This window comes from Urocitellus parryii, chromosome 3 (genome assembly GCF_045843805.1).
Source record: "Urocitellus parryii isolate mUroPar1 chromosome 3, mUroPar1.hap1, whole genome shotgun sequence".
NCBI classification, from domain to species: domain Eukaryota; kingdom Metazoa; phylum Chordata; class Mammalia; order Rodentia; family Sciuridae; genus Urocitellus; species Urocitellus parryii.
In genome coordinates this window covers 138,489,202-138,503,377 of record NC_135533.1, presented here as the reverse complement: position 1 = coordinate 138,503,377, position 14,176 = coordinate 138,489,202, and the positions used below count along the sequence as shown (strand labels likewise).

Sequence of the window (14,176 nt, the reverse complement as noted above, 5' to 3'; positions counted from 1 at the left end):
CATGGACTTGGGGTAGATCGGAAGCTGTGGTGCACTGAATTCGGCATTCCTGGGATCTGCTTGGGCTTGTGACAGAGCTGAGGACATCTGTCTCCTCTCACTACCTCGGGGAGGTTCTCCACCACCCCACCGACCTTCTTTCTCTCTCCCCCCTCCTGGCCCATACCAACAGGGGACTCGTTTTGTTATAGCATCAGATCTCATTACTCACTGGGAATACTGAATTAGCAAATACTGAATCTTTACTCCTGGGACGCGCACAGCGTCAGTTTCCTCTAAGCTCTGGTCACAGATTTTCAGGCACTGATCTATGCCCAACCTTGTTCCCTGTGCGTCTCTGTTGAAAGACACCTTATTTAATGGATGTGGTTGGCTGATTGGCTCTGAGCTCGCCGCCCGCAGCACTAGAGAACTCCACTTTCACCTTCTCACTTAAAGGAAGGAGTCACGGCATTTATTTTTTTATTCATTTGTTGGCATGTCCAAATTGCCAGTAGCATCACGGCTCAGGCATCTGGGGACCATTATTAGGTAAAATAAGGGTTACCTGAACACAAGCACTCTGACACCTTGACAGCTGATTGGATAACCAACGTTGCGACAAAGTGACGAAAGGGCAGGTAACATATACAGGGTGGATACACTGGACAAAGTGATGATTTGTATTCCAGGCAGAATAGTTCAAAAGAGGACCTAATTTAAAACTTACAAATTGTTTATTTCTGGAATTTTATACTTGATATATATATATATATTTTTACTACAGCTAATTAAAAGCACAGAAAGCAAAACTGCAGATGAAGTAGAGACTCCTCTACCAATCCTTTTGCATTCAGGCAAGAAGACAGATGTGCTAGACCTCACCATGGCCCAGATTCCACTCACAGCAGAACCACCGCAGATGGCTAAAATCTTGAGAAATGAATGGTGACCACAGAAAGGGGATGAAGAGATGCCTGCATCTTGATCCTGACTTCTCTGGCTCTGCATCTTCTGAGAAAGAGCCAAGTCTCTGCCCTCATCCTGCTGCCACGGAGAGACAGGCTGCCCCAGGGTCATCTTAGAGAGGGAGACACAGGGGACCCTCTGAGGAGGTCCTTTTGGCCCAGTCCAGCTCCCGCACATACCACAGCCATGCCCAAAGCAGAAGAAGCCAGGCTCTGAGACTCTTCTAATTCCAGAACTTTCTGTCACTCTATTGCTCAATTCATGGACACCAGGGGCCTTTTCCAAGACATCTAGATTTGATATCTGCCAAGATAACTCCTTACTACGCGCTAGGATGTGGAACCTAGATGGATTCTGAGCTGAGTTTGAATCCCTGCTCCACCACTTACTAGCTGTGCATCCTGGGCCAACCCGCTTAACCTCTCTGAACTTCTGTTTGTGCATCTAATAAGGGAATGATCAAAGAACCCACTTCTTCAGGTGGCTTAGAGAATTCATGAAAATAAAGTAACTTGTTGCTATGGTTATTTAATAATAATTCTGTTATCACTCCCGGGCAGAACTTATATATGCGTATTTGGATGATGTATGAGGTACATGGCTCTGTTAGGCTTCTCCATGCACACCAAGTTCACGTCCACCCACTACCCTATGAAGACGTAGCACAAAAAAGTAATAAAGCTCGTTTATAATTTTTATATTGGCTACATGTTGGAATGGTAACATTTGGAGACGCTGGGTTAAATAAGATATGTAAAAGTTAATATTGTCCCTCGAAAAGTTAATTATAGAATTACCACATGATCTAGAATCTCCACTCCTGGGAACATTCCCAGAGGGACCGAGATGGGACGGGAGCAGACTCCAGGGTCCACAGCAGCCTCACTCTCAGCCCAGGGTGGGAGCAACCGGAGCCGCAGCAGCAGAGAAGTGTGGTCCATCCCAACAACTGATGAGTAGTCCCCTTGGAAAGAATAAAATTTCCATACGCATTATAAAACGGAGGAGCCAGGTGCGGTGGCATACGCCTGTGATCCCAGCGGCTCGGGAGGCTGAGGCAAGAGGATCGCCAGTTCAAAGCCAGCCTCAGCCACAGCGAGGCTCTAAGCAACTCAGTGAGACCCTGTCTCTAAATAAAATACAAAATAGGGCTGGGGATGGGGCTCAGGGGTGGGGTGCCCCTGAGGTCAATCCCTGTTACACCCCCCAAAATAATTAATTAACTAATTAAATTTAATGGAGGAACTTTGAAAATAGTATGTGAAGTGAAATAAGCCAGATGCACGTATCCAAGGCATGAGACTAGGCAAATGTCCAGACAGGCATGCAAGAGGGGTCACCTGTTCTACCCAGTAGGCGGGCTCAGACGGCTCAGGGGTCACTGAGCTTCTGTTTGTGGTGACGATTCTCTGCAGATGGAGGGCGGTGACGGTTCCTAACACTGGGGATGCATTTCAGGCCCCTAAACGGGACACTTAACAATGATGACTAAAACGCTCCGTCTTGCCCTATACGTCTCACAAACATGAGTGACAGCTGGGGTTCTCGGGTGTCTTCAGGCGGCCACTAGAGCATTTGCTAATGCACGTGCAGCTCACGGGACCCTTGTCCTGGACACAGGTGTCTGGTGCAGTTCTAGACCAGAGACAGGAAACACACCTTGATCAGCTACAATGTCACAGAGCGTCACGACAAGGTGCCCCAGGGACGAGGATTGGGAAAGGGCTTCCTTTGGGAGTGTCATTGGAGCTGGGACCTGGAGGATGAGTGAGAGTTCATTTTAGCAAAGGAAGGGGGACAAGTGACCAGGCCAGCCCCACATGTCCACAGAATGGGATCCACTGGAGGACACATAAGGGGCCAGGGCCAGGGGGGCCGAGAGTCAGGCAGAGGAGCAGGGGCAGGGCCTGCAGGCCAAGGTGGAGGGACAAGGGTTTATCCCAAGGAGAATGCCATCTGCCATCCCTACCGTCAACCTCAATGGCTCCCTATTACTCTCAGCATCCAAATTCCTTCCTGATGCCTGCAGTTTGTCTCTCCCTAATCAGAGCACAGCCCCCATCTCTCCCTCCTCATCCCTCTCTGCCCTGACCTCATCCTCTGTTCTCCTGCCACGCTGAACCTCTTTCCTTTAAACACGACTCACCTCAGGGCCTTTGCACTTGCTGTTCCCCATTTGGAAAGCTCTTCCCCCAGATCCTGTAAGGGCTGGCTTCTCGTCACGCGGTTCCTTAGCTAACTAACATGTCGCTTCTCCAGGAAAACCTCCCCTGGCCTCCCCGTCACTTCCGATTATATCAAAGTTTTATTTTTCTTCACAGCTCTGAGTCATTTCCTATTTGTGCTCTTATTATTGCGTGCCTCCCGCAGCTGAAATGTAAGGTCCATCAAACTAGGAAGCTGGTCTCTCTTTTTCACGGTTCTCCCTCCTAGAGCTGCGTGGGGTGCAAAAAAAATAGATAGATGTGCAGACCCTCAAACACTGAGTGAGGGAATGAATGAGATGCTGGGAAAGGTGGCGAATGGCCCAGGGTGACTGGGACCCACGGTCTACGGAAACAAGACCCAGGAGTTTTCACTGCATGATGAGGGGTATTTCTAGAAAGATCCGTGGGACTAGAGGAAGAGGTCGGGCAGCATGATGGCAGCAAGAGCACTTCAGAGGCTGATGTGGTGATGGCTTCATAAATACGGGGCACTTGGAAGAGGGGAGGGACCTGGCTCCCCACATACAGGATGCAGGTCAGGTCGGAGTCAGGTCAGCTGTGCCGTCCGATGGCTGCTGGGCCCCGTGCAAGGCCCGGGCAGGTGCTTAGCTTGGGCCTCGGTGGCCCCATCTGCAAAATAGGGGTGACGGGAGCCCCATCTCAGGGGCTTCTTGCAAAGCCGAAGTCGCATCCGACCCACACACTGCCCGGTGCCCGGCTGGCCCAGGTCAGCGCTCAGCCACGGCAGCTATTATTAGGAATCCCGTCACTTCAGTCACCGCGCAGCCCCTCCCGGCCCCTCGGCCCCTGCCCCTGGCCCGTCCCGGGGCTGACTCATCCTGCTCGGTCCCCGCGGCTGGTTGGCTGCTGTTTCTCCAGAGCTGGGAGATGTCACAATGCGATGGATGCGCCCGATCATAAAAATAACCAGTTATTTTGATGTGGGGTGCGTCATCCCTAAAAATAACTGGGTGCCTTGGAATTGAAGGCAAATGCTGGGTTGCGTCGGGGGCACAAGCACACGCCACAGGGGTGAGTGCACACGCGTGCACACTCCTGCACACACACGGTGGTTTCAAGTAGGCTGGGGAGACGCACCGACCCCCTGCTCATCACAAGTTGGCGATGGTGGGTTTTATTCAAGGGCTCTTGTCTGCAGGCAGCCCAGAGGGGGACAGATAAGGCAACCTAATGACAGGGACAGAGAACACCCTCAGCTCACAGCTTCCCCAAGCAGCGGCCAAGCCGCCGACTCCTGGCCTGTGATTCTCCCGGACATCGCCTCTGGGACAGCGCTCCTTCCTGATGTCAGAGAAATGTCCCCTAGGCACGTCAGGTCGTCGGGGGTGGCTTCGCAGAAGCAGCACCTCGACGTCCCTCGCTGTTACAAATGCCCTGGAGGAAATGTGCTGTGTCCCCAGACCTGGGTTTCTCTCCTGCACACCTCGGGAGCTGTGGGCACAGGGTTTGGGAGAAAAAAAAAAACTCTAGATTTTTTGGCAAACTGAGATAAAGCCCGACGGGGCAGCAATGTCACTCTCCTGGCGATGTCATCCCGGACTCTCTCTGTGGACACCAACTCAGCCTTCTGGAGAGGGACCCGCCTTTGCCTGGAGAGCGCAGTGTGCCAGACAGAAGGGGCTGGACTGTCCAGAAGGCCGGGGGGCAGGGTCAGGGTCAGGGCCAGGTTGTGGATCTACCAAGACTCTCAGGAGGGATCTGGAATCTTCCCGATGCTCTGGCTCCCGGAGAGCAACTTTTGCCTCCAAGATGCGGGAGAGACACCAGCTTCCCGGCAGGAGGGCGAGGGGCGAGGCGTGGGCAGAGGTGGGAGTTGGCTGGCTGTGATGAACACCACGTCCGTGGACCAGGGGTTGTGGGGGTCTCGCTTTTCTTATCTGTAACTTGGGGAGAATCAGCCCTACCTGCTGGGCGACGGCGCTAGGCCATCCCGTGCCAGCATATAGTAAAATAAAAGAAGAAACAAGCGGTCTCAGTGGTCGTCATCGTTAGACAAAACGTGACACCGTGGCCGGGCTCTAGGCCCCCTGTCCATTCCCAAGCCCATGGAACGTTGCTGAGAGCTTCTAATGACAGGGCTGGGTTCCTACAGGGACTTGTCCTGACTCTCTGGCCCTGTGAAGTCCAGAACCCCAGAGTCACAGAGGCCTGGGTGTTTGTCACTGGAGGAAAGGAGCCATGGGCAGCTGGGGAGGCCGGGCCCAGGAGCCACTCCAGTGGAGAAAAGCAGATTCTGCCGGAGGGAGCAGGAGTAGGTAGGGAGGGGGGGGAAACCTGAGGCAAGAGACCAGGGACTGGCCTGGAATCCCTGAGAGGCCCCAGAGCTGAAGAACTATAGGTGGTCAGGGTGTCTCACCACAGAAAGCAGACCCTGGGAGAAAGGTGACCATGAAGGAAGCAGACAGGTTTGCACCGGGGGGTGGTGAACGAGCCACCCCAGCCATAGAACCAAAGGCAAGGGTATGAGTTTCCTGTGGCTGCTGTAACAAGTGAGCTCCAACCTCGTGGCTCAGCGCCATACCTGTTGACCATCACAAAGCTCTGGCAGTGGTCAGAGGTCAAAATGGGTCTTCCTGGGCTGACATCAAGGTGGCAACAGACCTGCACTCCTTCTAGAATTCTAGGGAGGAATCCCTCTCCTTGTCTCTTCCAGCTTCTAGAAGCCACCTGCAGACCCCGGCTCCTGGTCCCTCCTGCAGCTCCCAAGCCAGCAGCCGAGCATCCCCAACGCCCTGTCTCTCGGACTCAGACCTGCCGGCCTCCTCCTTCCCTGACAGGGATCCTCATGGTGACTTGGGCCCACCCACCGCGATCCACCTCATCTCCCCATCTCGGGGTCTCTCATTCCATCCCATCTGCAAAGTCCCTGTGCTGTGTAAGGAAAAGCAATCCCAGGCTCCGGGGGTTGGAGCCGGGACACCAGCAGGGAGTCTGTCCCCTGCCTAGCACAGCCAGCAAGTCCCATCTCCTCCGCGAGCCTCCGTTTTCTCCTCTGTAAAATGGGGATAACCACACAGCGCTGACCTCCTGGGCTTTGTGGAGGATGACCCAGGGTGGGAATGATCTTAGTGTGGCCCCTGGGAACCAGCCGGTGGGGGTCCGTCAGGGTCCCTCCCCTCACTTCCCAGCCTCCAGGCTTTAGCAAAAACAGGCAGCCCCCCAGCATCGTAGGGCTCCCCAGACTCCTTGTGTCAGGAGGGAGCTGCATATCGACTCCATCCCCGGCTCTGACGAGAGGCCATCATTCTTCATATAAAAGTGAAAAATGGATCTCCACACCCCTCCCATCAGGGGGCGACGGGATTTTTTTTTTTTTTTTTTTTGAGGCAGGCTTCATTACGGCGTCTCTTTGCCTTTTGACTGATAATTGCATTCTGAAGCCCGGATTGATAAATTGCCCGTGCACTGCCATTGACTGGGTGTTTACCTGATCCATTTGATGAATATTAATTCACCAAGAAAAATGTTTCCATTCCTGAAGCAATTCCAGGCCGCTGGGTCCCTCCCTCCCCGCCTCCCCTCCCGGAGACTGCAGAAACAGTGTCGAGTCAAGGAACCACAAGCCCTGGTCAGAGCCATTTATCAGGCACGAAAACAAAGGGGGAGGAAGACTTTGGTGTCCCTTCATTAACCAGCATCTGGGGGAGGAACTCAGTGTTCCTTTCCAGAGCAGAGGGGACCCAGGAGAGGTGGCATCTCAAGGCCAGAGACAACAAGAGAGTTCCCACAACATCTGTTGACCCTGGTTTAAGGTAGTTTGCAAGAGGTCCCCACCAGGGCATCTCCGATGCACCATGCCGAGGAGCTCCTATAAAAGAGGTGACATTCATAGCTGCCATTTAGATTCTGGTGGCAGGGACAGGTACACATTCAGGAGATGGTCCCATTTTACAGAGGAGCACACTGAGGTTGGTTCACAGATCAGACGACAGCAGAGCTGCTCCCGGAACCAGGGTCTAACACCCCCAGACGGTGTGCCCACTATCCCAAGGGTCGGCCCACCCCCACTCAGGGGCTGGCTACCTGATTTTATAAATGAGGTTTTATTGGAACACAGCCAAGTTGGCCCACTGGTGGATTGTTTATGGCTGATTTCACACTACGGTGACAGAAGAGTGACAAGAGAGATCTCATGACTTCTGAATCCTCAATTATTTACTATGTGGGCTGTTAGGAAAAGTTGCCAGACCCCCCCACCCCACCCCGGGTGTTATTCGCCAACAAGTTTGCAATCCATCCACTGGAGGGTCCCAAGTGCTCAGGACGCTGTAGTCAAAATAATAATGATGGGTATCAATATGCTCAATGTATCGTTCCTATGCTACCATGTATCCTTGCCGTGGCTTTGGCTGTCTTGGTGGGACTGTTTTTGTTACACTGATTTTTACCATCTTTATCTCCTTGAGAGAGACAGACGAGTCTTTCTGGCCCTGCCCCCCATTAAGGAAGCAGCCTTCAAGATAATAAGCGTTGGGTTTCTTGAAGCAGATCCAAAGATCCTTCAAGATAGTTCATAATAATGTGACTCTGAGTGTTTCGAGGTTCTTAATGAGAATTTAAATTGGCACCGCATCCTTCCACAAGTCCCTCTGCAAAAATGTAAATGGCTCTCCTTCCATCAAGAGCAAGTCCAGGGATGCCCAGGGACACACGGATAGAAAAGGTCAGAGTTGTTCAGCAGGACAGGACCGGGGTGACGAGAAGACTCGCGTTCGGTGGCTACCCACAGCCTGGCAGCAGCCTTGGAAACCATCACAGAACTCCTGGGCTCTAGGCAGGGTGAATGCAGGACAGTGCCAGACACACTGGAGGGTTCCAAGGACACAGGACACTCGATGCTAAGACCCAAGAACGTCCAACCAGGATGCTTTGGTCGATTCTGCCCCAGGACATTTGGTATCCGCCCCATCGGAAGCAGACAGGGAACCCTGGGGTCAACCACAGAGCCCTCCCCGTAGGGGCCCTTCTCATCCAATACCCACATGTTCTTATGCACCAGCCTGGCGATGCCAAATGCAGAGCTCCTTGTGACTCGGGCCATCTTTGGGCCCTCTTGAGCCACGGACATGTCCCCAGACTCTGGGAAGAGTCAAGCAGAGAACAGAAACTCCGAACTGCACACTGGCTACTTGGTAGGAGAGTGGACAATTCACCCCCAGCTTCTGAGTCCCGGTTTCTTCATCTGTAAATAGGGACCACAAAAAAATGGCCGCTTCCTAGGGTTAGTGTTGGGATGAAGTGAGTTGAAAACCCAGCAGAGCCCAGAGCCCGGGGGACAGACCCTGTCTCTTGGGGCTGTGCGTTAAAATCTCTGAACCTGAATGTTACTCATAATGATTTATGAGTATTTTCAACCCTGGCTCAGGGTGGACCCTGGACCAGCAGCAATGACTTCCCCAGGTGCTGGCTAGAAGTGCTGAGTCTCATGACAGCAGGTGACGGCAAGATGGGACGGATCCCAGGATTTGGGAGTCACTTGCTATGGCCCCTCGGATGCTCCTGGGCTACACGTTCCAATTCCCCAGCTTCCATCCCCAGATGCAGAGGGAATCATCAGGACAGCTTTGAAAGAAACCCTGGTCCTCACAGAAAAATAAAAACCCCACCTGCTTTCATTTAGAGGAGGAAGTCCAAAAAAAATAAAGTTGATATCTTAGAATTAGAGATACCAAGGGCTGGAAGGGCTTGGAGGAGGAGGGTGGAGAGAGAGAATGGGTGAAGGGCTGGGTGCAGGGGACAGGAGGAGTGACCTCTGGTGTTCCATAGCACAGTGGGGTGACTGTGGTGGGCAACAATTAACCCTATCTTTCAAAACAGCGAGAAGATTTTCACAGCACCGAAATGCGAGGTATTTGAGGCGACAGACATGTCAATCTCCCTGGTGTGACCGTGGTACCTTGTATGCACGTATTGACAAGTCACACTGTCTCCCATAAGTCTGTACAATTATTCTGTGTTCATTCAAGTTTTAAATCAATTGATTTTTTAAAAAAAATTAAAGCAACATGTAAATCGGGATGTCCAGATGGATTAGATCTGCTCTGGGGCTGGGGCCCAGGTAGCCAGAGTTTAAAGATGCCCCAAGTCATTCTAAACCTGAGACTCGCTGTTCTAGTCTAGACCGGATCCTAGAATCTTCTGGGGGCTCAGTTTCCTTCTAAGTTGGAGTCGTCCGACTAAGGACCTTAAAAATAATTAAAACAAAAATAAAAGTCTCATTACGTAAAATTCTGTACCATTAGCAAGCACCACAATGACCTTGACATTCACCTCCACACCCCAACACTCATAACTTCCCCAAAGAAGAAAACTGGTTCCCTTTAAACTCTTTCCCCTCCACCTCCCCCAGCCCCGGTGACACCAATCTGCTCTCTATCTCTGAGAATTTTCTTGTTGTGGACATTTTTCATTGAAACAGACCCCAGGGTCCACGGCCGCCCACCTGCCCACCTCTGGCTGGCTCTCACTTAGCCCAGCCACCGCCTGCATCTGCACCGGGTTTCTCTGATGTCCCTCTCAGACACCCGTGGGCAGTGCATTGAAACCGGGATGCAACCCCCGCCCAGGCTTAATGACATCCCATGCGGCTCTCCTGACACCTGTCACAGGCCTCCCCCCGCCCCCCCCACCATCCCCGGTCAGTCCCCTGTCAGCCTCCATTAGGGAGGACCAGTGTAAGATGGCACGTGCCTGTCCTGCTCAGCCCCGCTCAGCCTCCGCGGGGGACAGCCCTGACACTTCCTTTTCATGGTGGGGAATCTGCAGCCCCCGGGGCAGCCGCGAGGTCCTGATGAGGCCCCACAGGGCCGGAAGCTGAGAAGAGGGGTGGCTTCATTCTCTCTTCACCTGCCCTAGATGCAAACTGGGAGAAAACAGAGCAGGCCATTCCCAGGCCACTCAGGAAACCAGGTCTAGTTCAGAAATCCGCCCCTGCACCCCCAAAACCACACAGCGAGTGCCAACAGGTTCCATGGGAAACAGACCCAGGGCTCTATTAAGTTTGAGAGTCAGCGACTCGCAGCTCCCCCTTTTGGAGATGGTCCAAGCAAGTTTACAAATTAAAGGCTCTGAGAAGTCCCGCAAGGGGAAAAATGACTCATTTAATAGACTCATTTCACCTGCAAATGCATCTTAGAGGTCCCTACACATATTGGATTTTTGTTGCTGCTGTTGTTCAATGAATGTCTGTTAAGGACCTGTCAAATGATGGGTGAAATTTGAAGGATTGACAATGTGGTAGTGGAAAAGATCCTTATGACCCTGTACCCAAAGCATGTGCATCCTCCTAGGTGGAGAGAGATAAGAAACTTCATAAGTGATCAAGAACAGCAGCCCCTGAAACCCACTCTTTCAGGGCCAGAGACCTCTTGATTCAGACCTGGCAGTCCCCTGCCTCAGGAGCTGACACCTCCCTCTGTGATTTTCCACAATACTATGGTTCATTCCAGAAGGAATTAACAGTGTGACAGCCCCCAGATAATCAGCTTCAAACTTTTACAATCCCTTGGACGGCCAAGGTGCCAGGTTCTGTGTCTGGTTTTCCCGGGCACCTTTGCAAGTTCTGAGAAAGAAAAGCAGACTTATATTTCTGTCTCCGCCTGACTCCTGTTATGTGAAGTCCAAAGACGCAATTGCCTTCGGCCACTCTGGGTGGAATTACAATGAATCTTGATGACATATGGCCTCATCCTTGGAGCCCCCAAGACCTACCAAAGCAGAGCTACAGAGGCGGAGCTTGTTTTAGGGTGGAGCTACGGGGATAGAACCCAGGGGCACTTAACCACCCAGCCCCATCCCCAGCCCTTTTTTAATATTTTGAGACAGGGTCTCACTGAGTTACTTAGGGCCTCACTGAGTTGCTGAGGCTGGCTTTGACTCATAATCCTCCTGCCTCAGCCTCCTGAGCTGCTGGGATTACAGGAGTGCGCCATGGCGCCCAGCTGAAATCCACATTTTTGCAAGCATTCCAGGTGATTTTTATGCAAGATCGAGTCTGACATCCTGCAGCCTACGGTTATCTATTTTTGCTTTTTAGAGTCTGGGATTAAACCCCAGGTCCAAACTCTCCTAGCTCTGTGACCTTGGGAAAATCACTTATCCTCTTTCCACCTCAATTTCCTCATCTCTAAAATGGGAATAATAATGGTGACTACTTCAAAGAGTTAACATGAGCATTGACGAGATTTTCTTCAGAAGACAGGTATCCCAGAAGGGATTCTTACCATGATGTCCAAGAGCACAGAGCTTGTCTATCAAGCTGCATCTCAAAGGAGGCTCCTTCCCAGTCTCCAACCCCAATTCCAACGCTCTCCTCCTGTCTCGTCCCTCCACTCCTTGCAGAGCCTCTTGCAAACCCAGCTCACTTGCTAAACACATAGGCATTTCTCTTTCCTCCCAGGTCCACGCCTGGACAACATTTCCCAGCCTCCTTTGCGGTCGGAGCTCTGATCAATGGGTCATGGATGGAAGGAAGGTACAGCCCTGTAAACCCTCCTGCCCAGACTTCCACTCCTCCCCATCCACCTTCCTGGTGTCAAATCCAGGGCCACGTGGCTGCTCCATATTGGAGGTGGTGGAGCCTTGGTCCTGCATTCCACAAGGACCCCAAGGGGCTGAGTCTGGTCCCCACCTCCCATTGTACATCCCCGTCTCTGGAGGTCTCCTCCTGAGCTCCTGGCTGCTCCCCACCGTCCTTACCTCTGCAGCTCTGTAGGCTTTGGGGTCTGAGTCCCCCTTTGTTGGTGGGCAGGCTGGGGCTGTGCACTGCAGGACTCTCTGTAGGACCCCATGCAGCATCTTGGGCATCTAAACTCGACTAGAAAAACTCCCACCTCCCAATTGTGGCAACCCATATTGCCTCCTGGGGTTGCCAAGTGTCTGTGGGGGCCAGGAAGAGAGAAGGAGGACCCCCTCCCAGTTGGGACTCACTGTTCTACACAAATGTCACCTTCTCAAGAGTCTTTCCCTGGTCACCAATCTCAGATTATCCCCTAAGCTCATCCATATGCCCTAGAATCTCGCCAGGTTGGCCATAGCTCACACAGCTCAGTGCACGCTGGACGTGATGATGAGAGGGTTTCCTTGGCTACTGGCTGCGGCCCCTGCTGGGCCAGGAGCCCCACCATGATAAGCAAGGTCTGGTCACTTTGCTCTCTGCTTTGCCTCTCACACCCAGCCCAGCGCACGCCCGACTCCTGGTCGGGGGGTTGCAGAAATATTTGCTGCATGAGGGGACCTGGGTACCAGCGTTGGGAGACAGGGAGGGGAGGATTAGAACTCGGGGGAGGGGCTGCACAGCCGGGCTCCCAATGAGCTGAGTGATTCAGAGAGAAGAGAGCGATTCAAGCAAGTGGGGAGAAGGGTAAAGACCACCTATGCAGGCTGTGGGCCTGGGGGAGACAGAATCACCACTGCTCCCTCCATAGCAGCTCCCAGCGGAGTCCAGGCTGAGCCTCTGTAGAGGCCACCGGCCTTCAAGGACCAGCCACCAGCAAGCTGCTGAGCCACGGACCCTCACAAACACATGTGGGGTTTTCAGCCTCACTGCGCTTGAACAAATAACAAAGAGTCTTTGAGTATTCTCGCTGTTCTGATTTCTGTAATGATCAGAACAGGCTAAACATTCGCTATATTAAGACCACGTCTGTGTCCCCAGACCTCGTTCTTTCCCTGGGTCTGGTTTTCTAAATGCTGGTGATAAACCCAAACATGTAAACAAATCAGGGAAACTCTGTTACCATCAGGGGCCGCGAAATGTATTGTAAAATTACTGTTCAAATAAAAACTGAGTAACAGAGAGTCCGTGGAATGCACCGGCTGCCACTCTGAATTCTTGCTTGATGTGGCTTCTGTCAACTGCCAGTTGAATAGGAAAGGAAGCTCTCTCTCTCTCTCCGTTTTAAAAGTGATAACCCGCCTGGCAATTCATCTGTCCCTTCTTAGCCCCTCTCCTGACATTCCCAGACCACCTAGAAGCAGCCAAGGGAAGCCCCAGAGCGTAGAGATGGTTCAACGGTCCAAGCATCCCAGGCCACCTGCAGGTCCGTGTTGGGGTATTATTTTCCTGTTTCTTTGAGCAAAAGGGAAAATAAAAGTAAAAGAAATGAGGAAAGCAAACAAGCTTATAAAAACCAAAGCTAAAAATAAATGAATACATTAGAAAGACGGCTGTGAAACGAAATTAAATCAAAATGTGCTGCTGCAATGTTTTTCCAGAGTCTCCAACTTGACAAATGGGTGAGTCTTCATGGCATCCATCAAGAAAGAGGGAGATTTTTCTCTTCTCCTGCCTTCCCACCAGTGCCCGGGGCTCAGATCAGACCCTGGTGGAAACAGAAGCATCCCCAGTTCCAGACACGGTGGGCGGCGTGGCTCCCAGGAAGTCCCTCCTCCAGTGGAGAACTCTGGGGCGTCCGCCCTGGTGGCCCTGCTCTGTCCCCTGCACCTACAAGGCACAGCCAGCTCCACCCTAGGACCGTCCTTCTCCTAGGTGACAACAGGGTGTGACTTTGTCTGCAGGCTGAAAACCGCCAGTTCCTTCCTCCATTCTGGAAGGGAAGCCACTTGGGGGCTTGGGCCAGCAGCTTGTTAGGAATGTTGATTTCCCGGCCCCACCCCAGACCTACTGAGTCCAAAACTCTGAGAGTGAAGCCCCACTGTGTGTTTCCACCAGCCCTCTGAGGCTCCGGCGGCACAGCCACGTCTGAGCAGCCCTTCCTCCCATTAAGACAGATCTCAGCAAGTTATTTGATCCTTGGTGCCAAGGTTGAGCTGTGATTTGAGTGTGTCCTCCAAGGGTTTGTGCTGGGAACTTGGTCCTCAGTATGGCCATGTAAAGAGGTAGTGGGACCTTCAAGAGATGGCTCCTCTCCTGTCTTGCTCCAGCCTCCCGAAATCACCATGTGACCTCTGTCTCCTGTGACTGCTCCCCCACAATGCTGTGTCATGGAACCAGGACTGGCACCATGGTCTTTGGACTTTCAGCTTTCACAACTGTGAGC

The 14,176-nt window shown here is 52.4% G+C and overlaps 1 protein-coding gene and 1 non-coding gene across 2 annotated transcripts in view; one reads left to right on the top strand and one right to left on the bottom strand.

The window, feature by feature from the left end:
- Ksr2 (kinase suppressor of ras 2) overlaps positions 1 to 14,176 on the bottom strand; it is a 340,405-nt gene that overhangs the window by 210,287 nt on the left and 115,942 nt on the right. The window lies entirely within an intron of this gene.
- Positions 12,746 to 12,878, top strand: LOC113180942 (small nucleolar RNA SNORA72). The gene has a single exon (XR_003300548.1). It is a non-coding gene; the product is annotated as a small nucleolar RNA SNORA72 (small nucleolar RNA).